The sequence below is a fragment of the Xenopus tropicalis genome, chromosome 7 (genome assembly GCF_000004195.4).
Source record: "Xenopus tropicalis strain Nigerian chromosome 7, UCB_Xtro_10.0, whole genome shotgun sequence".
NCBI lineage: Eukaryota > Metazoa > Chordata > Amphibia > Anura > Pipidae > Xenopus > Xenopus tropicalis.
In genome coordinates this window covers 78,760,364-78,785,798 of record NC_030683.2, presented here as the reverse complement: position 1 = coordinate 78,785,798, position 25,435 = coordinate 78,760,364, and the positions used below count along the sequence as shown (strand labels likewise).

At 37.3% G+C, this 25,435-nt stretch overlaps 1 protein-coding gene across 2 annotated transcripts in view; it reads left to right on the top strand.

Annotated features, from left to right (window-relative positions):
- The first annotated feature begins 272 nt into the window (after positions 1 to 272).
- grik4 (glutamate receptor, ionotropic, kainate 4) overlaps positions 273 to 25,435 on the top strand; it is a 339,069-nt gene continuing 313,906 nt past the window's right edge. Inside the window, exon 1 of one of the 2 annotated variants that reach the window (XM_031906130.1) lies at positions 273 to 861. The gene's annotated coding sequence lies outside the window, so the exon portion shown is untranslated. The remainder of the gene's footprint in view (positions 862 to 25,435) is intronic. The other variant, XM_004916121.4, reaches the window with a different exon arrangement.

Sequence of the window (25,435 nt, the reverse complement as noted above, 5' to 3'; positions counted from 1 at the left end):
CAGCCTATTTACTATGCCTGTCATTGTTACTTTCAATAGAATCTGCCCTTAAACCCAGCAGAAGAGGAAACAGGATCACAAATGATTTCTTTTAGAAAGCAGAAAAAGAAAACTAAAGAGATAAAACTGATCTACTTTCTTTAGACTTTTGCTTGTTTCCTTCCAAGTTTGTTTCTTTTTTTGTACATCCACTGCCTTGTGTGCTCCCTCCCAACCAACTCATTCATTCTCCACTAATATTTACATTCTGTTCCTCCTGTCAATCAGTGCAGCTCCCTCCCTGGCTTATTTTCTCTTTACTTATCATCGTCTCTGCTTTTCTTTCCAGCGCTGTTCTGTGCCTGAACAGATTTCCTTAATCTCTCATTTGTTGTCTTTTTTCTTCCCCCTTTCCCATTTCCATCACTCTCTGGCTAGTCTTCACCCCTCCTTCTATCCCTCCTTCATACCCCTCCTTTTCCCATGCTTCTGTCTTCTCTATAGCCCCCCTTTTCTCTATCACTCCCTCCCTTCCTCTCTATCCTTCTCTACACAGCTACCTATTCCCTCTGCTTCTGCCTCTCGCCCTCTGCCTCTTTTGTGCTGGATCCTGGATATTTCTAAAGGAAGACAGAGACTGCCTTTCTCCCTGATTCTCAGTCTCTCCTTTCTGCATCACCCCCAGATGTGCTTTGTGCTGCATTTGGGAGGCAGTGTCTGGGACATGACACCAGCAGCAGAATGAAGCATGGAAGAGAAAGAAAGGGAAGGCATGGACTGTGCCCCTTTCTCCGACATCACCACCTTCTGTAGATGTTTGCAGAAGAGATCCTAAAAAACAGGTGGGAACACGTACAAGTCGAAGAGAAGAATTGCAATGAGGTTTGTGTATGTATTTTGTAAAAATGTCTGTTGGGATAAATTGGGGGTCTTTTACAGGATATATTTGGGCTGGAGAGTAATATGTTACCATTTGTGCCCCTGCTCTGCATCTCTATGCATAAAATCTTTGTTTATTTAATGTACCTGACAAAAGTTATTTCAAAGGTTGCAGTTTCTGGTGCCACCAAGACAATCCCCTCCAGACTGTTATCAGTTGCAATAAGTGACTTTGTAAGGTTGTGAGCATGCCAGCACAGTCATATTAATATTATAGGCCAGTGAAAATGATGTGATCCTACTCAGTTACAACTCCCATTATTCTTAGCTAGCCAGTTATTCTGAATGATCATAGGAGCAGCAAGTGAGCAACAGCTGGAGGGCTGCGGGCTTTCGTTTCCTGGACTAATGGTTTGTGTTTGTGGAATAATGCACCCATTTGATATGTAGGGAGAGAGTAGAAGAGTCAGGCAGTGCAGTCTCGTAGATCCTCCGGTGACAGTAAAGTCTTTAATGCATTACAGCAGATCAATGTTTCTGATTAGTTTGGGGGCTTCTAGATTATCAAACACATACTTTTAATTATTGGAAATGTGCAATAACTTGCTCTATGACAGCCATCTTTATTTCAGCCTTTGCTTAACAAAATTAAAGGGAAGGATTTGTTTTGCTGTACTAAATGCATCTTGCAAGGGTATCTGGCAAGTGTTGAAAAAGTTGCCTACAGTAAGGCATTAAGCAGTTCCTCCCCCTCACATTGAATGAGTGTGTGAATGAGAAGAGACATTGCTGGCTTATTAACTGAGATCTTGGGAATCACGATGCAACTCCCATCCCTTCATGCAATTACTGTGTATTCGAAAGGTGCCGGGGGGGTAATGGGAAGGGGTATAGTGCATGAATAACTGCTGTCTATGTACATGCTCTGGTGTGAAATGGAAGGCATGTATGCATAGGGGGCTGCCTTAGAACTGCACAGCTGCAGATGCATATTATTTTGGGACTGGGTTGTTCTGCTGTAATTAAAATTCAGCCCCCTGCTCTGTTTCCATATGGGATGTATGAGGGTGAATTGCCAATGAACTGGCATGCAAGCTCTAAATAACATGCTAGAGTTCTAGTCCATGGATTTACTACCTTGCAGATGAATACAAAATTCCTCTAGGCTGAAAATAAAGGTCACAGGTTTTAAAGGCTAAAGAGAAAGAGCAGCCAATGTGGGCTAAGTGGATTTCCTCTCCTTTTATCGAATATTTTTTGTGTGTATGAATTTAAAGTGCACGGCAGCGTCACAGGCCATATATAATTAAGGACAGCTAATAACTGCTAGCATATATAAATCAATTAAACACCCAAATGGGATCAGTCCTTGTTTACAAGTTATTCTGTGTGATACGCTTGAATTCTCAATCTATATTTCAGATAAGTTTAAGCCTTAAGCCTGTCCTAGCTGGCTTGTAGTCTGATCACTTCTCTTGTTAGTTTAGTTCATTAACCCAATACACTTTCTGTCTTGAAAGAAATACGGAAAAAAAGGAAGTTCCCCTTGCTGTGAGGATCAAGATAATATGATGTAGATGTAAGGCAAACACAAATCTCCTTTCATTTGTTATTTAATGTTTTTTGTCTACCGGCCATGATGTTGTTGGCATATGTAGTGTTAGATTGTGACCCTGTGACCTTGAGAACTTTACTAGAAAATCTTAGTGACTAAAATGCCCAAGTATTTTATTCATTCAAAGTGAGTAGCAAGTAGTCTGCGTGCGTGTGTCTGGTCACTGGGCGCTCTGGCTATGCAGTGAATACAGCCTTTTGTATTTGTTTTGGAGGAAAGACGCTTAAATGCCAATAGATTCTGCAGTGAGGGAGGAGGCAGCTTGGAATCTCAGTATTGATCCCAGGTCACAATTTGGTTTTTGTTGGTTTAGAAAGGTGGTTGAACTACAAGGCTACGACTTTTAGAAGCTTTGAGGGGATTCATCATGCAGACTTGTATTTCTAGGATAGGGCTAGACCTGCAACCTAGGAGTCCCTTTTGTAAAGTATCAGGTCTGTGTGTATGACAAGGAAAAGGCAAAGATGTGTGATACAAACCTCTGTTTGCCAGTGTATGCAGTCTTATTGATCAAGGCTTGTGCCTATATGTTGATTTGGTAAATCTATCTAACCATGTGCTCTTTGTGGCCTCTTGCACTGTATACATTTATTTTGATGCCTTGAAAACACAAGAAAATATTCATTTCAAGAAATGAGAGCTTCTATAAAGTACTGGGCATTCTGAATCTGTAGGAGGATGTACATTAAATCAGAGATACACAACCTGTTGCTCTCATTCTGAATTACTATTCCAAGCATGGGCTGTGGGTTATGGTAAGTAGAGTTTCAGGATAGCAGTGTACCCTCTTGTATTGGCTCCAGGGAGTATTCAGGTCCCAACATTAATGCAGAATTTGTGGGTTATTGTCTATGTCTAACAGGAATGAATTAACTGCAATGCTTACTTGGGTATTATCTATCTTTATGGCACCTTATAACTGTCGCCTGTATTATTATTCACATCTTGGTCGCTGTACCTGACAGTATCACTTGTCTTGTCTGTACCATGTGATTTTTACAACTTAGATGACATATAAATGACTGAATCACACATATACATACACATATACATATTCTGTTTATGCTTTAATGGCTGCATTATATTATTGACCATCTTTTGTAACATAATGAATAAACTAAAAACAATGGTTGGTATTGGTCAGGTGCATATATGCCTAACCCCCATATGGCAGCCCTCTGACAACAATCCATATTTGTACATTGTGTGCAATGTCACGGGACATGCATCTTGTACAAAACATGCTTTTTCTATATCGCTTCTCGGTTGCATTTAGCATGATAATTGGTAATGTAGCTGGCTGGTGTAATATACTCTATGAAAGTATGTATTATGTTTTATATGATTGCTAGAGAGTTGTTCTCAGTAGCATTGTTCAAAGCCGCACTGTGTAAAAGAGTTTTACTGCCTCAGTGTTAGGTTGTACAGCTAAATTAGGCCAAACTTAATTTGATATTATCCATTGGAGCAACTATTCACCAAGACGTTTGGAGGATAGATAATGTTAAAATGATGATATCCTACAAAAATGTCTATGGAGCACTTGAACAGCCTGCAAGCCAGAGTGGGACTTTTTCATTTTATATTTCACAATACTTGAATGCTTTGAGTTGTTGCTCTCCTGGGCCTGGTAAAACAGTGTCTACATTTGTCAAAATAAAAACATTAGAAGTCAGAGAGGAGTGTAAAGATGGTGGAAATAAATATTAAAATTGGTTATCATGGACTCACGTCTCTTTTATACTGCACATCCCAACACTTATCAAATCTTGTCATATTTATCTGCATTAAATTGCCGAATATACCCTTACCTCAGTTTATACATAACTAAAGCTATTTTCCAGTCTCTTATCATTTCCCACCTTGACTACTGTAACTTATTCCCTGCAGGCATTGCAACACATCTTCTAATGGCTGCTGCCAGACTCATTCATCTCACTGCTCAACATCAGCTGATGCCCTGTACAAATCTCTTCGCTGGCAATCAAATTCAGATTATTAACACTCACATTTAAGGTCCATAACAATGATCCCCTTTACAATATTTTTGCTCTGATCTCTCATGTACGCAACCTATGCTCTGCTTCTGACCTTTGCTTCTCTTTTCCTCTCATTACTTTGTCCTATTCCCAGCTGCAAGATTTCTCCTGGGCTTCTGCCTGTCTCTTTCTTCCAAACTTTCAAACGTTCCTTAAAGACCCACCTGTTTAGAGAAGCGTATTCAATGTATCCTGTGTGATCAGACATTTATGTATCATGAGTCACGAATCTGTTTTTATATTCCTTTTGTTTCAAATGTACCCCAATCTTTTAGATTGTATTCTCTTGTGAGCAGGGGCCTCTGATCCACTGATCCCCTTCTTTGTTTAATTATTATAAGATCCCTGTTTGTTATATATTATTGTAGAGGGCTACATAATTTGCTGGCACTAAATAAATAAATAAATGATGATGATGATGGTCATCAGATGCTCTTTTCATAATTACCAAACAATTTAATAAAGCTATGTTGCTGAAGCACAACTAAGATATTCTATGACTGGCGCAGTATATATATAGTTCTTGAAGCTACCCAAGAGTTAATAATACCTTGTGGTAACTTGTACTGTAAGAGGTATCAATCCTCAGAAAGCCCTGAAGAACAGGTTCCCAGCAGATCATACTGGTCACCAGACCAGAAGAAAAGACATACAGCTCATTCCTTCTGATTTCTTGCATAATGTAGGTAACATCAACATAAGCAGCTGTGGGACCGAAGGAGATTCTCCTAATATAGAGAGTAGGATCTCCAATAAAAATATATACAGGACTACAACTCTATAATGATAACATTGTGTCAACTTAAAGGGAGCTTACATGGAATATGTAGCTCATCCTTTTTATATGTTTATATGATAAATATTCCCTGAACACCCCCCTCTCATTCTTTGTGAGTATCTTGACTCCTGGTGCAATAAAAGGCAAAATCAGGACATCCTTAGGTTTGGTTTGCACTTCTAGATTAAACAAGCATTAATTAGTTAGGGGCCACTTCACATAAATGGCTGCAACACTGAATGAAAGTTTAGAAAGACAATTACGTTATCGTTTAAAGGAACAGTAACACCAAAAAATGAAAGAGCTTAAAAGTAATACAAATATCATGCACTGTTGCCCTGCACTGGTAAAACTGGTGTGTTTGCTACAGTAACACTACTATAATTTATATAATAAGCTATTGTGTAGCCACGGGGGCAGCCATTCAAGCTGGAAAAAAGGAGAAAAGGCACAGGTTACATAGCAGATAACAGATAAGCTCTGTAGAATACAATAGTGTTTTATCTGTTATCTGCTATGTGCCTGTGCCTTTTCTCCTTTGAATGGCTGCCTCCATGTCTACATAGCAGCTTATTTATATAAATTATAGTAGACTTTCTGAAGTAAACACACAACTTTTACCAGTGCAGGGCAGCAGCACATTATATTTTAGTTACTTTTATACACTTTCATTTTTTGGTGTTACTGTTCCTTTAAGATGGACTTATCTGATGAAACGCTTAAAAAAAAAGCTGGTGGTTAAATGAAAAATTAAGGTTTGCAGATTTTTCTTTTTTAACTGGGGTTCTACAGTAACTAGGCTTTATGGCTGGAAAATGTTTGTATAATAAATGTAATTTCATGATGGTCAGTACTATTAACAATCTGTATAAGTGATCAGTATTTCACTACTAAGTATATTACTGGTACTAAACAGTACTGATGATTTGTGGGCCCTATTGATCTGTATAGGGCTGATAAGTATATCATTAGTATTTATGGCAGTGGTCAGTAACACCAGCTGTTTTGGCCTCTACAATTGATCTATATATCATGGGTCAGTATCATCGATCATTTAGCTTATGGTAGTGCTGAACTGTTTGTGTTTGTCTTGCATGTAGTTAATGTACGACTGCAAGAAATGTAGTTTGCTCCGTCACAATTTATAAATGATAAATAAATGGAGCAGTGTGTATTTATATCGCAACACACACCCACCAGCGTCAGTCTTTGCACGCAATCTAATTAGCACTGATCCAGTCAAATAATAATAATGAGTGTTGCCATTATACATCATAACATTTTCCCAATTGCACAAATACATGTACAATCAAGAACTGCAGTTTATTCTATTTACTAATGTGCTGATTTTGTATTTGGCAGTGACTGAATGGGGGAAAAAGGACAAGTTCACCCCCAAATGTTTATCATGGAAACAACTAAATCAACAAAATTATAGGACAAGGTTTGTGTTATTCATGTCCGGACAATATCTCCAAATGACTGTTAAATTGTGTTAGTGCGGTAATTGAGGATATTACAGGCCTGCATTTGCTGATAGAGCTGTGTTTTGGATTATTTAATGTGCCATTAAAAACAAAAACCAAATTTCCTCATTAAAATTAATATCACTTGTCTGCTGCAAGGTACTCTGTATTTAAATACTGCAAGAAGAAATTGTGAGGAAAGCCAAGCTTTAAAGATCTTAAATAAGAAATTCCTTTTCTAAAATAAGATGGAATGCTACAAATTGCTGTTCTTTTACAGATGGTAGCATGATGGTTGGGCACCCTGTTGCAACTGATCCAGTCCAGTACTATGGAGGGCCTGGTAGGGGACTTTCTTTTTGATGCCCAGTTTTTAATATGTATGTATTTATACTATAGCTGATAGTGGGAATGGCGATCATAGTTCTATTAACACCGCTGGCTCATAGGTTTTCAAACTGGTACTAAGACTTAGCACAAAACCTACCATAAATCACCTGCCTGATAATGTTAGTAATGGCAAATGGGAACTCATTATTTTTGTGTCTGTCTCTAATTTTTAACACATAAAGGTAGACCAAGCCTGAAAGACAGAGTATAATAATGTAGGGCAAAGCAGAAATCTAAAAGCCTTATCTCTTTCTTCTCACAACCCCTTCTCCCTCTTTTTCTACCTCTACACAAGTCTTTGATTTTGTCATTTGCTTAATATTTTATATTCTGAGCTAAAACCTCTGCATGTATCTCAACTGTGATAGATTAAGTTCAGCCATTAGTAGTAGCCAGGGTTGGACAGGGCCAGTTGGACACTGGGAAAAATCTGGGTGACGGCCCTTGTGGACATCGTTAACACAGACCCAATCCGAAACTTCCCTCCTCTGCTGTCCTCCCTCCCCTGATCACAGCAAAGTTAAGTAAAAGGTAAGCAGGCTTGGGGGGGTTGGGCAGTAAGTCGGCAAGTGCCATGGGGGTACTGGTAGTAGCAGGAGACGGCCTTCAGAAAACTACCAATCACCTACCTGATTTTCATTGTTCCCTCTGTACCTCAATATTTATTTACTGATATAGGTGACAACAGAACTGAAAAAGAAATATGGATAAAAGATCACTCCCTGAAACAATGTCAATCAATTCCATGGCATTACATTGCTGATACAATACATTCCACAACTCAACCTCTATTGCTGATAGCAGATACCTAGGGAATCTGCATGTGTTTAAGCAAATTACAATAGGCATGCGGGTGAAAAGGATGTAAGCAATTTATTGTTGACAAATGACTTAAAACTGAAAGCACTCAATGAGACTCTGTGGAATTAGAAGATGTACATAAATTAGCTAGGGGAAGCAAAAGTTGTTCACTTGTTAAGATTGTTGAGTCAATACATTGTTAAGTCAGTATATAAACCAGCTGAAGCTCAATGTCATCTTCAGTTTCAGGCTGTTGGACCAAAGCTAAGAGGAAACAAAAACTTATACAGAAGAAAATCTCAAAGGGATTCTCAACTAAAATGTTTAATATGGATCTTTCTAAGAAATGTGCTGAGAGCTGGTTTCCATGTAAAAGAGAAATGGCTTCTTTTTCCCACTCCCACCATATTCTGTGATATTTGTTAACAGCAGAAGATTACAGATGCTCATGTTAGAAATAAAGGTCAGGGGGAAAGCTAATGTTAATACACACATCTATAAAGCCTTTTTTTGGATGTAGTCTCCTGGGTAATTGTTCTGCAGAGGTGTTCAATTTGTTTCTTAGACTTTATCTAGTCTGACAGGCAAGTTATGCTGTAGCTTCTTCCTTAATAAAAGCTTTCTCCACATAAGTACCATCTTTTATTGATGTCACTAGGGTGGCAGCACCTACAACTTCTCTGCAGCATTCACCATGGCTCACAAGCTTTACAAATGTTTTAAATTGCACCTTCATCTATCTGTGATGCTGGTGAACAGCCAAAGAGCTGGATGTCCAGTCAAACAAACAACATAAAACACCTCCTATAAGGAACCTGTAGTACTTATATTGAGAAAGTCTCTGTCTAAAGATTGATTACCATTGGGAGTGCCTACTGTAATACTATTGTGCGCAAATAATACTTTATAGCGATTCTAACGTTTACTCATGTATGTATGTATGCATGTATAACTTTATTTATAAAGTGCCACAAGATTGCGCTGTACAATCTTTATATATATATATAAATGCACAGGGAATATGGTATGAGACATGTGGTATGAGACAAAGTATAAAGCAGGTAAAGTCAGGAGAATGATACCAAATTCTACTAATTCTATATTTCTATTTGTTTTATGTAAAATGTTTTTTTCTGCACTGATTTTATACATTTGCATATAAATCTGATAATGAAGTTGGCAATATGTGATGAGAGATGGGCCACATTTACAGCTATTACATTGTCAGCTGTTGATCTGTTATCATCATGATTGTAGCTGTGGTAGGCTAATGTGAGAGTGCATAGGGAACCTATACCACAGAAAGTATATTGAAATGATGGAAAATGTGATTAAATGTGAAATGAGTTCCTCTTCAAGATTATCGGCACACTCTTTTTATACTTATAGTAAAATAGTTCCTTTAACTGTGTGCAAATGTTGGCATATCTATCCTAAACACTAGCTATGTAGATAATCTCAGTGACTGTGTATCAGTATGGCAACACTGTAATATCACTGCTGTCTAGCATCTTGTCTATCTGTCATTCCTTAATTTTAGTTGGATGACCCTTCTGCAACAAAGTTTCCAATGTTCAGAAGATTCTAAACTGTACTTTTACTGACCCCACACAGGCATGTAAGCTAAATAATAATATTGTATGTGATTATGTCACATGCCTTTATGGCCAAATATATATACTGTATATATAGTTTAACTCTAGTGGAACAGTCACATGAGTAACTACCTCCCTATTTGTCAGAAGCTGCTTCAGATTTAAGATTGGCTTTTAAAAAGGCATTCTGACTAAGAATAAATCTAATTGGACGATGGTTATAGCAGCACAGCAGCTCATTGCAAAAGGTGGAGACTGTACAAAGCAAGGCAGCCCTGTCACTGCAAAATATGTGATCTTTACTATTCATTAAATATAAAATCCAGTTAAATCATTGACTAGACTATAAAAATCATTTGGGACTAAATTCCAAAAAGAAGAGTCGTACCACACAGCCAGTTCTGATGAAAATGGTATGCTCACCAGTCATCACATGGGGTGCACGTGCTCTGGCCCCAAATCTTTAGCTTAAGGTATTGGATAACCATAGAACTTGGATGGTTAAAACACTCAACTATAGGGTAACAAAGCATACATTTATTATAAAAACATATGCAGCATTGATTCATTTGTGCTCCAACCATTTAGTTATAGGGTCATGGCTAAAGCTGGGGATACACTGTCAGATTTGCCCTTTTGATAAGGTCACCAAATAAGTGGATCTTTACCTGATTTGGCCACAATGCACTGGGACAAGTTGGGTCTGGGATCTGTTTGTTTGGCCCTCAGGCCAATGATCATCTAATAATGAAGATTTAAAGAAGGTGAGACAGTATTGTATGAATACATTGATGCGGCCCTAAAAAGATTTTTTCTAACCTGCTTGATAGACATCTGGGTGATTCTTAGCCAGATATCCATTGAGCAGGCTGTTGGGACATGAGTCTGAAGGGGCAAGTCAGTAGTTTTATCAGCCTGAGCATGAAATCTGCAAGACATTGTTTCATAATGAATTTATCCTTTTTACATAGGTCAAGTACAAAAACTTTAAAGTACCTCGAAAGTACCTCCACAGGATCAAATCCCTAATGTGAATTCACATTTAGTGAATAATTGGAAGCAGAATTATGACTTTCATGGAAATAAATTTGGTTTTCTGAATCCAAACCATGCAAAATAATGACACTTCCCAATGAAAATACCATTGCCTGCATTCAGCAGAACTGTATTCATGAGAGGCAGGCATGGGAGGCAAGTGGGCATCACAAGTCCATATCATTCAGATCTGCAAGTTAGAGAGCCTTGTTCTTATTGTCGGCATATGGAAACCATGAGTCCTGGCATATGTAAAATATAGCTAATAAATTATCCTAATACCTATATATATATATATATATATATATTCCAGGCCATTCCTTAGCATTTTAACAAGTATTTTTAATAATTAGCCCCATTAAAATGCCTTACAAATACAATCCCAAAATGTTTACCATATTGGCATTATACAACAAAAAAATATTCCTGCTCTGCTTTTAAGTAGATAAAATAATCGGGATGGGGCTGCATTTATAGCTCTGTGGTAAACCCCATACAACTGCTACAGGGAGCAAGAGAGTTTACTATTAACTGTTCTATGAATGAAGAGCTGTGTATTACAGCATTCTTACTTTGTCAATTTCTACATCCATAAAAAGGGGAATACAGGTTGTCAGCATATTGCATTTAAAAAGGAAAGGCTCAGTTGCCTGTGAGGCTCCAACCTAATATACTGCAGTGTCCCTATCATTTATTAAAAGCCTGGATCTCAGTTGTGCAATGTTATAAGAGATGCCACAAACCAGTCATTTGGAGTTGTTACTCCTTGTTCCAGCCTAATTTTTTTCTATATGAAGCAATAGTGTGTTCCATAACAAGACTTTACCTGACTCACTAATGATCTTCCATTTGTTAGAACTGCAGACCTGCACTGACCATCTCTATTCCCTGCCTGTAACAACGACAGGGTTCCACCAACAAGTAGTCAATAAAACAAGATGGAGCCAAATACTGGTACAAACTGCAGCCAAGGATTTCTATCTCCAGACGTAAAATTAAGCTCAATTTCTATTTATAACACCTTCTAACCCTGCTAACCGGTAGGGGCTGAATTATTAGATCACATTAAACAAAAAAGCAATCACAGAAGATTAACTTGAGCTCCCTTTTGCCTGTGTTTTTGCTTTTTTTTCCTGTGATCTCTATGAATTTGTTCATTTTGATTTGGAATTTTTTCCCTCTTAAATTGCAAAATAAAGGCAGTCACCGGTGATAATATATTACCCCCATTGAGGCCCATTTTTGAAAATGAGTTTTGTGTAATTTTAAAGGTTTTTTTTCTGTTACGACTAAACTCACATTTTAAAAAGCACAAATGGCTACTCATTTATTAAAAACCAAACAAAAAGCAGATGCTGAAATGTGTAACAAAAAACATAAAAACCTCAAATCGTGAATTTACATCACTTAAATAGTATTAATTTAACCCCCCCCTCCAAAAAAATATGAAAAGCTCAAATACCTTGAAGTAAAAGGGCCGCAAAAATATTGCCTAGGACTGCTCCCATTCACTTGTACATCAGCTTTTAGATTTTTACATTCCTGTTTTTCGTGGTTTTGACGCATAATAAATGCTGAAAAGTTTTTTTTTTTTTTTAAATCTAATTGTGTTTTTAGCACAAAAAAATACAAACATTAGTAAATGGGTAGGATATCTATAACATAGCTATGAAAAGGGCTACATTGTGTTTAACCCTTTGGCATGCTGTGGCTCAGCAAAAAGAAAACAAACTGATATGCTTTTTCAGTGAAAAGATTAAAAGACATTTTGATTTCTTTTTCATTCCTTAATAGTTAGCAATAGCTTTTCAGTGCATTTCCCCAAACGTGACTTTGATGACTGTTTGGGCTGAGTTTCTAAGCCATAACTGAAATTAAATTAGACCTTGCAGCCCTTTGCTCTTCGCAGAGGCTTGAACATTGCACAAACAGTGTCAGATGTATTTGGAGCCGCTCTCACTATCTGTCCCTGCATCTCATTCTCTATTTCTGCCTGATTTGATTTTCACACCTCTTTCAGCAGTCTCTGCTGTAATGTATCTGCTTCTCCATTTCGCTCCCACACCTTATCCTTACAGGACGGGCACCCCACTACTGCATGCTGTCTGTCACAAACAAAAGTGTTCTGATGTCATTGCCTTTCCATTTTACTATGTGTCAGCCTGCTGAGACACCCTGTTTCCAGAGATACACAATAACCGCTCATTCTATGTTTATTGAAAGGGAAAGGCACTCTGTAAAAATGTAATGTATCTCTTAACAACAGGAGCATAGGATGAGACAGCTGATAAGAACTTCTCCTCCCAAGCTTTCCTATACCCATATATATTCCTGTACACATGTTCTTTTCCCTTCTATACAGGAATCAGTTTTATATCGATGCATACCTGCAGGGCCTGAGATACAAAAGAGAAAGCCCAAGGCAGTGTGAGAACGTGAAGCCAAAACTTGAGAGGTAACTTAAATCTGAAATGTAAAAACCTGTGGCCTCTAGCTGTCAGTGAACTAAAACTGTGCCTTTGGCTCTCTAGGTTTACTGGGAGTTGCAGTTTAACAACAGTTTGACAAATAGAGGTTCAGTATGTCTAAACCAAATACTAACACCAACAGGCATGCATATGATGTATATTATAACATCATGTGTTGTTTTAACAGTAATCTCTGTTGTAAGAGAGGAAGGAAAAATCCCTCTCCCAGTGTTTCTGGAGCTTGTAGACCTTTCATATCTGGAGTTACAAATGTTCTTGGTGTATTCCCAGAGTGTACTTGTTCTGGAACTACAGGGGAATTTTATCACCAAAGGCATCATTGCTTGGGTGATGTTTGTGTCCCTCCTTGGACCATATGTCATTCATTGGTTTCCTTGTGTAGGCTGGGACACATCTTCTGAGCATTAACCTTGGAATCTAAAGGCCCAGAAGTGTTTTAATAGTCCCATGGAAATATACACTAGAGTCATGAATATCCTGTTATATCCTGAGAAACAGTGCTTAGTGATGTCTTCAGTTATAATTGGTGCTTAGTGAGGTCATTTATGTCACATGATTTACTGATACTTGTGCCCCCTGTTGTAAAATATGAGATTATTAGAAATCACCCTGAAGTTCCATGACCTGTATAAAATCACTCAACTTCAACCTTGTACCTTTATATGGCCATGGTAGTCCTTGGTGATTTTATTCTTATATCAATAAATTATTTTTTTAGTTGTAATATTGGTGCGTAGCCAGCCATCTCAGTGCATTGTGCCTGAGTCTGAGCTTTTAGAAAGAGCCAGCACCTCACAATGAAACTGCTTCCAGGTAACCTATTCTTTCTCCTACTCAATGAAACTAAAGAAGCCATGACTTGGGAGAGCTTGGACTTGTATTTTCACTATTGAGTGATGCTCACAAATTTACCACTAGGTGGGGCATGAGAGAATTTTAGTATACAGGTGTCAGGGAGCTGCTATCTTGCTACCTTCCCATTGTCTGTTGATCAGCTGCTGGGAGGGGAGGGAAGGGGTGATATCACAATTTGCAGTGCAGCAGTAAAGAGTGACCGAAGTTTATCAGAGCACAAGTCACATGGCTGCAGACACCTTGGAACCTAAGAATATGTCTAGCCCCATGTCAAATTTCCAAATTAATAAAATAATTTTTGCTCTTTTGAAAAATGCATTTCAGTGCAGAATTCTGCTGGAGCAAAGCTATTAACTGAAGCATTTTGAAAGAAATATATTTTCCTGTGACAGTATTCCTTTAAAGCAACAGTAACACAAAAAAAGAAAGTGTTTTAAAGTAATTAAGATATAATGTACTACTGCCCTGCACTGGTAATATATGTTTGTCCCAGTGTTTCTTGGTTATTTCTAAAACTCATACTTTAATGCTGTTCTTTCACAATTCCCATATGTTAAACCTCTCTACTCAATATACTGTAGACTCAAACATATCATGGCTTCACTGATATCATACCTTCCCAACACAGCATTTTGGAAGGTGTCCCTTATTTGAAGTAACCCTTCTCCATTTGTTTTTTTTAATAACTAAATCTTATGGTAAAATATGGCACCATCCTTTCAATTCCAGATAAAACCCTACCTCTTAGAACTTCCACTGGAACCTTTCCTTTTCTACTATTACTGCAAATATGAACAACATTCCTTTCTTTAGCATTTTCTTCCATTCAGATTGTAAACTTTTGTGGCAGGGTTTTTTATTTTTTGCTCAAATGTTTAGGCTATGGAGAAGATTTACTAAAAAACAAACTGGGGAATCTAGAATTTAAAGGTATCTGTATTTTCTTACCATTTGGTAACAAGCTAGAGAGAAAGTATATCAGCCCCTTCCTGTACTTCTTTCTGTTGTCTGACTGTGTTACAATGCTGGCTGCATTCTGTGGCACTATATAAATACAATTTGACAACCCTGAATATAACGGGCAACTGGTATTTAAGCACAACATTAGTTATTCATTAAAAATAAATCTCCAGGCTTTCATTATTGTATCATAGGGTTCAACCTGTATATTGCTTTTTAGTTTAGGATAACCAGTGCTTTGCTTTGATCGAAATTCAAGCTAATATCTTATAATCCGTTATTGTACTGGGAGATAAATTGGATACATTTTATCATTCTACTGCACACAGTTATTTATTCTGCTTCAGGAAAATACAATTACCTTTCTGTATATTAACCTAACTGCCCCTTTGAAAACTTCCATATAGCAATGCATTTGCCATGTAGTCGTTAAAATGTGCTCCTGTGAGCATGAGAGCTGTAACAGTACTTTCATCATGAAGAAGAAAATGATGAAAGCCCCAAAAGAAAACAAAAAATGTAGTTGTAAGGAAAAATAGCCTAAGGTATTCTGCTGTGAGCAGTTATGGATTTTTTCTACCTTTCAAATACTAATATTTAGCAAAGGGCAAACGGATGCTTAACAAAATATAAGCAAAAACAAATCATTAAAGCCTGTGCCAGGTGTTTAAAAGGTGTTTGCTACAATTTCCAAAGAGATGAAATTGTTGTATTACAATCTTAAGTGAGATAATTTAGCAGCTTAATACAGGTATGGGACCTGTTATCCCAAATGCTCTGGACCTGGGGTTTTCTGGATAAGCAGTTTTTCCATAATAAGGATCTCCATCCCTTAAGTCTACTAAAAAAATCATGTAAACATTAAATAAACCTAACTGGATTGTTTTGCCTCCAATAAGGATTAATTATATCTTGGCTTGAATCAAGTACAAGGAACTGTTCTATTACTACAGTAAAAAATATATTTCATTTTTAAAATTTGTAATAATTTGATAAAAACAGAGTCTATTGGAGATGGCCTTCCCGTAATTTACAACTTTCTGGGATAACAGATCCCATACCTGTAATACAAAATCACATATCTGATATAAATTGATACACATCATATTCTAATGGGTGAACTGAAGTCAGATTTTTCCATTTCACAAGATAAAATAATATTTTTGATGCATGCATTCAAGAAAAATAATTCAAGTGCACATGTGTGAATGTGTGTTTGTAAAACCAATGCTTTAGATGTAACGGGTAACTTATTAAAATGTGCAGCAGTCAGAAAATGTCCCAGGTGGTAAACAATTTCCATTGAAATTACACAAAATTGCGAATACTAAAATAAATAAAAATGTAACATTCTAAAAATCTCAAAACATACATTTCAAAGGTGACACTCTAGCCTGGAATATGCTAGAATTTATGGAATATCTAAGTTAATTTAGTACCTGTCTCTACAGCAGTCTGATCCAGTCAATAGGAGCTAAAAACCAGTCAGTCTCGTATGGGAGAACACTGGTACCTGAAACATGCATGCACCAGTGCACTTAGAAGTAGGCAGTTATCCTTGCCAGGAGCTTATTGTTTCCTGGCTGTCATTTTGGAAAATAGCATCCCTGTGGTTCATACATAATGAACACATTCATTATTGATCAGATGGGTTTGGGTGTTTTCTACTGGGCTGTTTTGTGGATGAAACATGTATAAATAGTTTATTGGGACAAAATAGTTTGAAAATAAATGTCTATGAAGATTATCATATACGTCAATACATATACATATCTACAGTATGTATTGACGTATATGTATTTACAAGGATACGCGGTGCTGTACAATCTTACAACCTACAGTACAACACAAGATGTACAAGTATTATAATAAATACAATAAATACGTATAAATACATAGAGTTTAAGTGCCATGTGGTATGAGACACAGTAGGAAGGAGGTCCCTGCTCTGTAGAAGCATAAATTGGAGGATAAAAGGGTTTTTGGCCCTTAAGTGCAAGACTAGACAAGACAAAATAGTGTTCTATTGCTTAAGAAGGTAGAATTAGAGTTTTTTCTTAAAGACATTGGGCCTGATTCACTAAAGTGCGATAAAATGTGCACTATTTTTAGCGTGCGCTATAAATTTTACCGCGTCTTAATTTTGGCGATTTTTCGCACGATTCACTATAAGCATACTTGCGCTTTTTTACGCGCGATATTGCATGCGTTATTTAACTCGCGAAGACTATTTCAATGCGGTATTTGCCGGTACATGCGCTAAATTACGCACGCAAATAGTCGCCGCATATGAATGGTAGCATAGAAATAGTGTATAAAAATTGTCACCACATATAAATGGTGTATATAAATATTAGCCACATATAAATGGTAGCATATAAATGGTATCATATAAATAGTAGATGCTTATAAATAGTAGCCGCTAGTGATGAGCAAATGTGTTCTGGTTATCTTTAGTGAAAAATTAGCAAATCTTTCGAAAGATCCATGAAACGGCAAAAATGTTGTGCGGGCAAAAAAATTGTTGCCGTGACTATTATTTTTTGATGCTTGTATAAATTTTTGGATGTGCGTTGAATTTTTGCTTGGCGAATTTTTTCATGCGTTTTGCCATTGGCGGATTGTTTTGCGAAACGCATGAAAAAATCCACTGCGAAAAAATTCAACGCACGTCCAAAAATTTGCTGCGAATCCATGCCTGGCGAAACATTTCATCACTTGTAGCCAAATATAAATAGTCGCGCAAATGAACGCACGCCATGTTAGCCATACACGCCAATACTTGCGGAAAATTACTGTATTAAAAATGAACATTTTGCTGCAAACTGGCGGCTGCGTCACTCTAGGGGAAACACAGACTTCAATAAATAACACTGCAAAGTCCATATTTTATTGCAAAAAACTCATTTACTGTACTTTTCTATAATTATCGCCTGCCTGTAGTAGGTGTTAATTTTGAGTAAAATTGAGTAAATATGCAGTAAAACTAGCGCGAGAAATACAGCATGCGAAAATGGCGATTTATCGCACGCGATAATACTATGGTGAATCGCGCACAAATTATCGCGTCTTTTTTACCGCAAAAAAAGTGCGATAATTTTTATCGCACTTTAGTGAATCAGGCCCATTGAGTGTTCCCTTTGAAGAAATTCAGGGATAGAGTTCCAGAGGTAAAAAGCAGTGAGATAGAAAAGTTTAAGACAAGAGATTACAGTGGGTGTGGATGGTGTAAAAAGACGTTGGCTCTGAGAGGAGGAGAGGAGATGGTCAGGAACATACAGCAAGACAAGTGAGGAAATGCAGTGAGAAGAAGTGGAGGGCTTTGAATGTTAGTGTTTTGTAAACTATCCTTTGTTTACCAGGCAGCCAAAGATTTTACTTAGGGCTGATCAGGTTCCCTCTTTGGAAAGGGCAGGAGGATTCTAACAGCAGAGTTTTAGATTTACAGTATATTCCTTTAGATATAGATTGTCTACTTAGACTTGTCCTGAGGAGTTAGCCCTCCTATGTTGGGCCATTGTCTTACTGAGTGATTGTTTAGTCTCCCCATTTTATAGATTCATAAACTCTTTACTATACTTGGCAGCATTGACCACATTACTTTTCATGTGCTTTGGTGTTGGGTCTTTGGGTGTACCAGCTTATGTTTTAGGATGAAAAACACAGGAATGCCGTGTTTGTTAAAAATGTAAGCCATATTGTCAAGCCACATTGCTAGTCTGGGTTTTTCGACATTGATTATGCTTTGACAAAGGCCCAGTCTGGGTATCTACAAGTTTTCAAAGTTCCCTTGACATGCTTGTATTCCTTGTCTTTAACCTTGACATTGGTTGCCACAGTTACACCCTAATCATGTACTGTAGAGGTCTTTTCATGTGTTCCAGAGGGTGGTGGGAATTCCAGTGGATGTGCCGTATAATTCAATATCTAGCGAAAGCCAGTTCGCTTTATTTCCCATCTTTCCTTGTGAACATGATGCTTTTGTCAACCAGTTCTCAATGAGAATCATGGTACCATTGAGATTCACATTTTCACACATTTTTTCAGTCAACACCTAACTTAATAGGTTTAGTTGAGCCATTGTGATTGGATGTCTGTGACTGTACTATCCATAATGGATTTTGGTGCAGGTTTTTTGTGCAACAATTCAAAAATGTAGTTTTCATGTGGCAAGTGACTTTTCCCACGCTGACTTTTTCAGTTCAAACTCCTTTAGTAAGAGACATTTGTAGAAATGAGTTTATTCACATTTTAAAAAAAAAAAAAAAATGAGAAACATCAGAGTTTTTGTAAATCTTCCACATGGTCTCCACAATTTTCTGCAGTCAGTTGCACTTTCATTTAAGGTATTTGCACCAATTAAAGGTGATGTACCTATTAATGCATGAAAAAACTGGAGTTACCTTCACCTCCTGACTAGGCAGTAGCTCCAGGGTTCCCTTCAGGCCCAGCATGAATAGGCCCAATGCACTTATGCCTAAAGAATTGGGTGCAGACGTCACTTGCACACTGAACACTGGTAATGATCCCAGATGGACTTCTGCACAATTTCTTCTAATTTGGAACTGGATGCAATTGCATCAGGAGAATCACCTCTTTGTGGCCACCCCAATTCTTGAAAAAAATGCTACATTTTTGAAAAACAAAAACATGGTGGTGATTATGCTCAAAATTCCACTTTGCTGACTGCACTTGCAGATGTACTGTACACCAGCCCTTAAAAAATCATCTGCTGTCCATGGTCCTGAAGTTTCTTTTCTTCTCATATAACTGTATCTGGGAATGTGAGAAACTGGAACTGGTTTTGGATTTGTAGGAGCTTGTATATAGCTTTTCAGTTATTAGAGCCTTCAGTAGTCCCCGGTGCCTAAAAATAAAGCTGTTGCACATTTTATTTTTATTTTCTATTCCAGTCTGTCATGTGAATTAGGAATCCTTAATGTTGATGCAAATTTGAGACAAGGTACAGAAGGCTTACTTATATGCGTTTTCTCCTTTAATTTCTGAACTTTTTTTTTAATGAGTTCAGAAATGTGGGCAGTGTATCACAAATGTCATAATTATGTTATGGATATTTTCTGGTTATACTGCCTTTATACAAACAGTGTGTTACAGAATGATTGTGGAACAAGCAAGATATATAAATCTAATCTACTCAGCCTATACAAGTATGTATATGCATATATACTTGGCTGGTGTATATAAAACCCAATCCATGCATTTAGATTTATTTGAGAAGCCAGCACAATATTAAAGACTTCATTAGATCAGTGTGGTCTTACATGTTTTATACTTATATCTATCCAATGAACATGCTACTGTGGGGTCTCTTCTGATTTAGCATTGATATTTGTTTGGTTTCTATGTGTGTCGCCTACTTAGATCTTTAAAGAAAGACTATTCATATAAACAAGAAAAGAAATATGCTGTTCATATGGCACCAACCTATTCTGCAGTACTTAAACAAAAGGCCAGTAATATTGAAGTCTCTTTAATTTAAGTAATGGACATTGTTCTACATACCCTGTATACAGCATTCTAAAATTTCTGTGCATTAGGATTACCTTAAGTATTAATAACAATGCTATTAAACATGCACTACAATCAGTTCTTCCAGCAAAGGTTACACAATGATTATGTTTAGCTGGCATAGAATAAACACATTATCTGCATTAAGAAAGACAAATTGCCCCCCCTCCTTTTTATTTAAATACACATATTGAACATTCAGCTCATTTAAAGGTGGAATCCAATTTTGATTTGCTGATTAGCTCTGTAGCTTTGTATGCAAAAATAAATAAATTAAATCATCGCTGTTTAGGCAGCGACAATCCAGTTGACTGCACTCCAGCCTTTATTAAAATGCCTTTATTTAGCTTTTCTTATTGGCACATAAAGCACTGGTTTAAGTATTCATGGCTTTTCTTTTAAAACATTGCTTTCCAAAGAATGCTTAATAAAAACATTTTAATAAAGGTTGGTGTGCTGTCAATTGGCTTGTCACTATTAAGATGTAGGAGTATGAAAACACTAGAGAACTGACACCCATAGGTGAAGAGGCATAACTATATGCAGTGCATCTGCGAATTGTATAAATATATCTGTTTAGGCAACTATTAAGGCAACACTCATAGGAAAGAAAATATGAGAAGTGTTCTTTGCCCTCATTCTTAAAAACTATTAAACGGAATGTGTTTCACTCTTTCTCATTTTGATGATATATTCATCCCCAGAAGCTACTGGAATGTCTAGTGGGGCATGCAGAGAAAATCGCAGTGCATTTAGGTAGGAACCTAGATCCCCTAGCATTAGCATTGTGGCTTCCCTACTTTTACTCCACTAACCAGTGCATGGCAAATGGGCCAAGCATACACCTGAGAGTACATCCATGTCTAAATAAAAACCCGCCTAGTACATTTAGCTTCTTAATCAATACTGTTAACCCCTCTTGTTTTGTTAACTGGATGTGAACAAAATACAAAAAAATCAATATATAAACATTATAAACATTATTAATAAGGTCTAACACTTCAGTGTTTGGGGAAAAAGAGCCTTAATTGACCCCAAAATGCAATGGGCATTCCTTTTAGAAATGACTTCTGCTGTGCCATAATTCCATACCTACGTATGTACATTACGTACATGTTCTTAAAAAAGGTGTCAAATGTAGTTCTGAACCTGAACAAATAAGTGTCTAATGACCCCCCCCCCCTTGCTATAATGCTTTGCAACTTAAAGGGAATCTTAATTTAAAAAAACAAAAATAATTGATCTAAACTTACTCAGGGAGCTACTTTTGCAATTTATATTAATTTTCTATATTCAGTGGTTTCTGAGATATTAGCAGTTAGTAACCCTAACTGTGTGGATGTAGTTAAAGGAGAAGGAAAGGCTAAGTCACTTGGGGGTGCCAAAATGTTAGGCACCCCCAAGTGAATTTAATACCCTGGGCTGGTGCCCCTGTACGAAGAGAACAGCACCAGCCCGGGGTAGCAGCGAGCGCTTCCTCCTTCCTTTTTGCTTGCGCGTGCATGCGCATTAGAGTGAAAAGCCGAACGTAAACAACAAAGTCGGCTTTTCACTCTACTGCGCATGCGCCGGCCCACGGATTTCGCCGGGAGAAGAGAGAGGAAGGAGGAAGCGCTTCCTACAGGTACCCTGGGCTGGTGCTTTTTTCCCTTAACAGGGGCACCAGCCCAGGGTACAAGGTAAGCGATCTAAGTCACTTGGGGGTGCCTAACATTTTGGCACCCCCAAGTGACTTAGCGTTTCCTTCCCCTTTAAACATAGCATTGCACCAAAGCAATCTAATGATGCAAATATCCCAGAAACTGATAAAAATAGAAAATATATTTAAATGGCAAAGTGGCCAGAGAAGCACCCTGAGTTAGTAGGCATTAATTAATTTTTGGTTTTTAACTTTAACTATTCTTCTACAGAGGGAACCATTCTACTCCACACCCTCCTGAGCCAACTGAAACAATGAAACATTTCAGTTTCCTTTTGTGACTGAAATGAAGTTTAAAATACTCCAGTATGCAGGAAATGAATGATGCAGCAATATAAAAACTCTGCTTTCAATGTGATTATCTGCTCAATAAACAGAGCAAAAAATACACACAATATAAAATAAAACCCTGTAGAGAAGAGCAGTGTTATTTTCAGCAACATCCCATTGTTATTTATTATCCTTTATTCAAAATGTACAGAAATACTCAGCAGAGCTGTACAATGCACACTCTTACCAAAGAGGGGCTGCTTAGAAAAATATACAGCGAGGGCTGCGTAGGGATATTCATTGCTGTAGATAACTTAGGTGTAAGGCTAATGTCACACCAGGCGTAGGGCGTATATTTTCGGCAAGATACAGCCTTATAGTAACTATATTTATATGCAGATGCATTTGCTCACTAAAGACAGATAAAGAATAACAGTATGTATTATATTTTCTGTTGGGATTCCTATTCAGAAGTCTCTAGCAGGCTTCCTTATGACATGGCTAGTGATGTCACATCTATTCCATTTCTTCATGGTCTTCAGCAGTGTTGAGTCTATAATGCCACTCAACACTGCTATAGACCATGAAGAGATGGAATAGATGTGACATCACTGGCCATGTCATAAGGAAGCCTGCTGTCTTTAGTGAGCAAATGTATCTGCATATGAATATAGTTGCTATAAGGCTTTATCTACGAGTCATTTAAAGGAGAAGGAAATGTAAAAACTAAGTAAGCTTTATCAGAAAGGTTTATGTAAATACAGCCATAACCACTCATAGAAACACTGCACTGACTTCTCTGAAAAAAGATTTCTCCTCTCCTGCTCCCCCCTCCCTCAAGAATGCTAAGAACTCACTCCCCCCCATAGGAATGTGGATCTGAGCCAATCAGCAGGAAACTGACTCATTTACTAATGTACTAATCCACGAACGGACCAAAAGTGTCCGAACACATTTTCTCGTAATGATCGGTATTTTTGCGACTTTTTCATATGTCCCGTGTTTTTTTCGCCGCCATCGCGACTTTTTCGTATATTTTCTGCGACTTTTTCATCGCCATCGCGAAAAAATCTGATTGGATTTTCCACCGTTTACTATCACTCAATACGAAAAAATTGTGACGGCGACGAAAAAGTCGTGCAAAATACGATAAAGTTGCGACGGCGATGAAAAAGTTGTGACAAATACGAAAAATTGCGAAGACAACGAAAAATTCGCAAAATTTTCGTTTCCAATACGTTTTTTTCCCTTTCAGTATTTGGAATTGTGAAATAGTAAATCTGCCCCTTAGTCTTACTAACTGAGCATGTTCACTTGGTCTGGGTGTCTCTGCAGGAGCAAGGCATTATGGGAACTTTCTTTACACAGCTTAGTGTTTTTTCTTCCTGTTTGGCTTCTGATCTTCTGAACAGGAGAAATATGGGGAGACTTAAGGGCACTATTGAGCCAACTGAAGGTATGCCTGCAGCTTGAGATTAACTCTTTACTAGCCTTTCCTTCTCCTTTAAGAAGGGTCTTTGTCATAACTTTCATTGGCTTAGTTTCCTGAACCTAGCCTAAGTGATGTAGTCAGAAGTATTAAATAGCCTTAAAGTAGGTTTAAATTTATTGTAGTATGGTCCAGATACGAAGTTACAACTTCCAAGTAGAGAGGGTTCTTTTAACTTCCGTCAAAGCCAGGAACCAAATCTCTTATTTGGAAACCCATTTTCAAGAAAACACGGCAAAGACAGCCCTCTCCAACTGACTCCATTATAAGCAAATAATTTGATTTTTTAAAACATTTTCTTTTTGTCTGTAATAATAAAACAGTACTTTTTCTTGATGGTAACTAAGCTGCATAAATGCATGTTGCCAGCAAAACAATCCTTTTGGGTTTATTTAATGATTGAACATTAGCATCAGCCCATATCTAAATATAATCAATTAAAAATGTTATCCCATTTCTAAAATATTCAAGTTACTTTTCACTTTCCCTCTCTAGGTATCTGTCTCTCTTCATTTTCTCTTCATGGAGGAGTCAGGTCAGATACTGATCGACATGTAGGTCTAATACATCTTTTTTTTGGTGGGGGGGGGGCTCCATTTCCTAGCAGATACGTTAGTGCTAATTCAAACATCCAATTCCAGCACAAACAAAATGTAACAAAATAACCACTCCGGCACAAATCCTGCATTTAGAGAAAAAGTAGTTCTGGTTATATTAAAGTATTTAAAGTGAGCATAGGAGCACCCCCCAAAGGGTGTATTGGACCTAACTGTCAATCAAAATCTGACTCTGACTCCTTCATGAAGAAAAAAAAGACAGATGCTTAAAGTGAAGAGTACCTTGAGCAACTGTTAGAAATGGTACAGATTATTTAATTAATTATATCTAGTTAATAACATTTATTATTTCAGTGAGATAAAGCTTATATTACATTTACATTCCATGGTGGTTGCCCTTTAAAATATGGCATCCAATTTAAGGAAAGATTCCTTATTTGGAAAACTCTAGGTACCAAGCATTCTAGGTAATGGAATACTAGGTGGGACTTATGTACTAACATAGGTAAAACTTTGCAACTATACAGCAGCTCATCCCAGCCAGTCAGATTGGCTCCCATAACATAAAATCCAGTACCAAACTGATGGAAGGATATTAGTTTCTAGGGCATATGCTAGTGTAGAATATTTGCACCTATGTAATAAATGACGTTGAGTACATTTTAAAATACCTTTAACTTGAATTTTAAAACTAATATGTATGCACCAGAGGCTTTTTTAGCATCTACACCTTAATTTGTCTTGGTGTTGTATCAACTGTCTGTAGCTTTTAAAAAGCATCAGCTCTATAATGTTATACCTATAGTGTACTAGTAGCATTTACAAAGCATGTTCACAGCATATCTGGACTGGATAACTGTGAATAAGTAGATTAGAGGTCACATGAGACACAAGTTTTCTATATTACGCGAGCGATTGAGCAAAACAATACGTTTTGCCTTTATTTACTCCACATTAGGAGATATAAACAGGGATAATGTTTTCTCTGTTCAGGGAATCTTTGAATCATA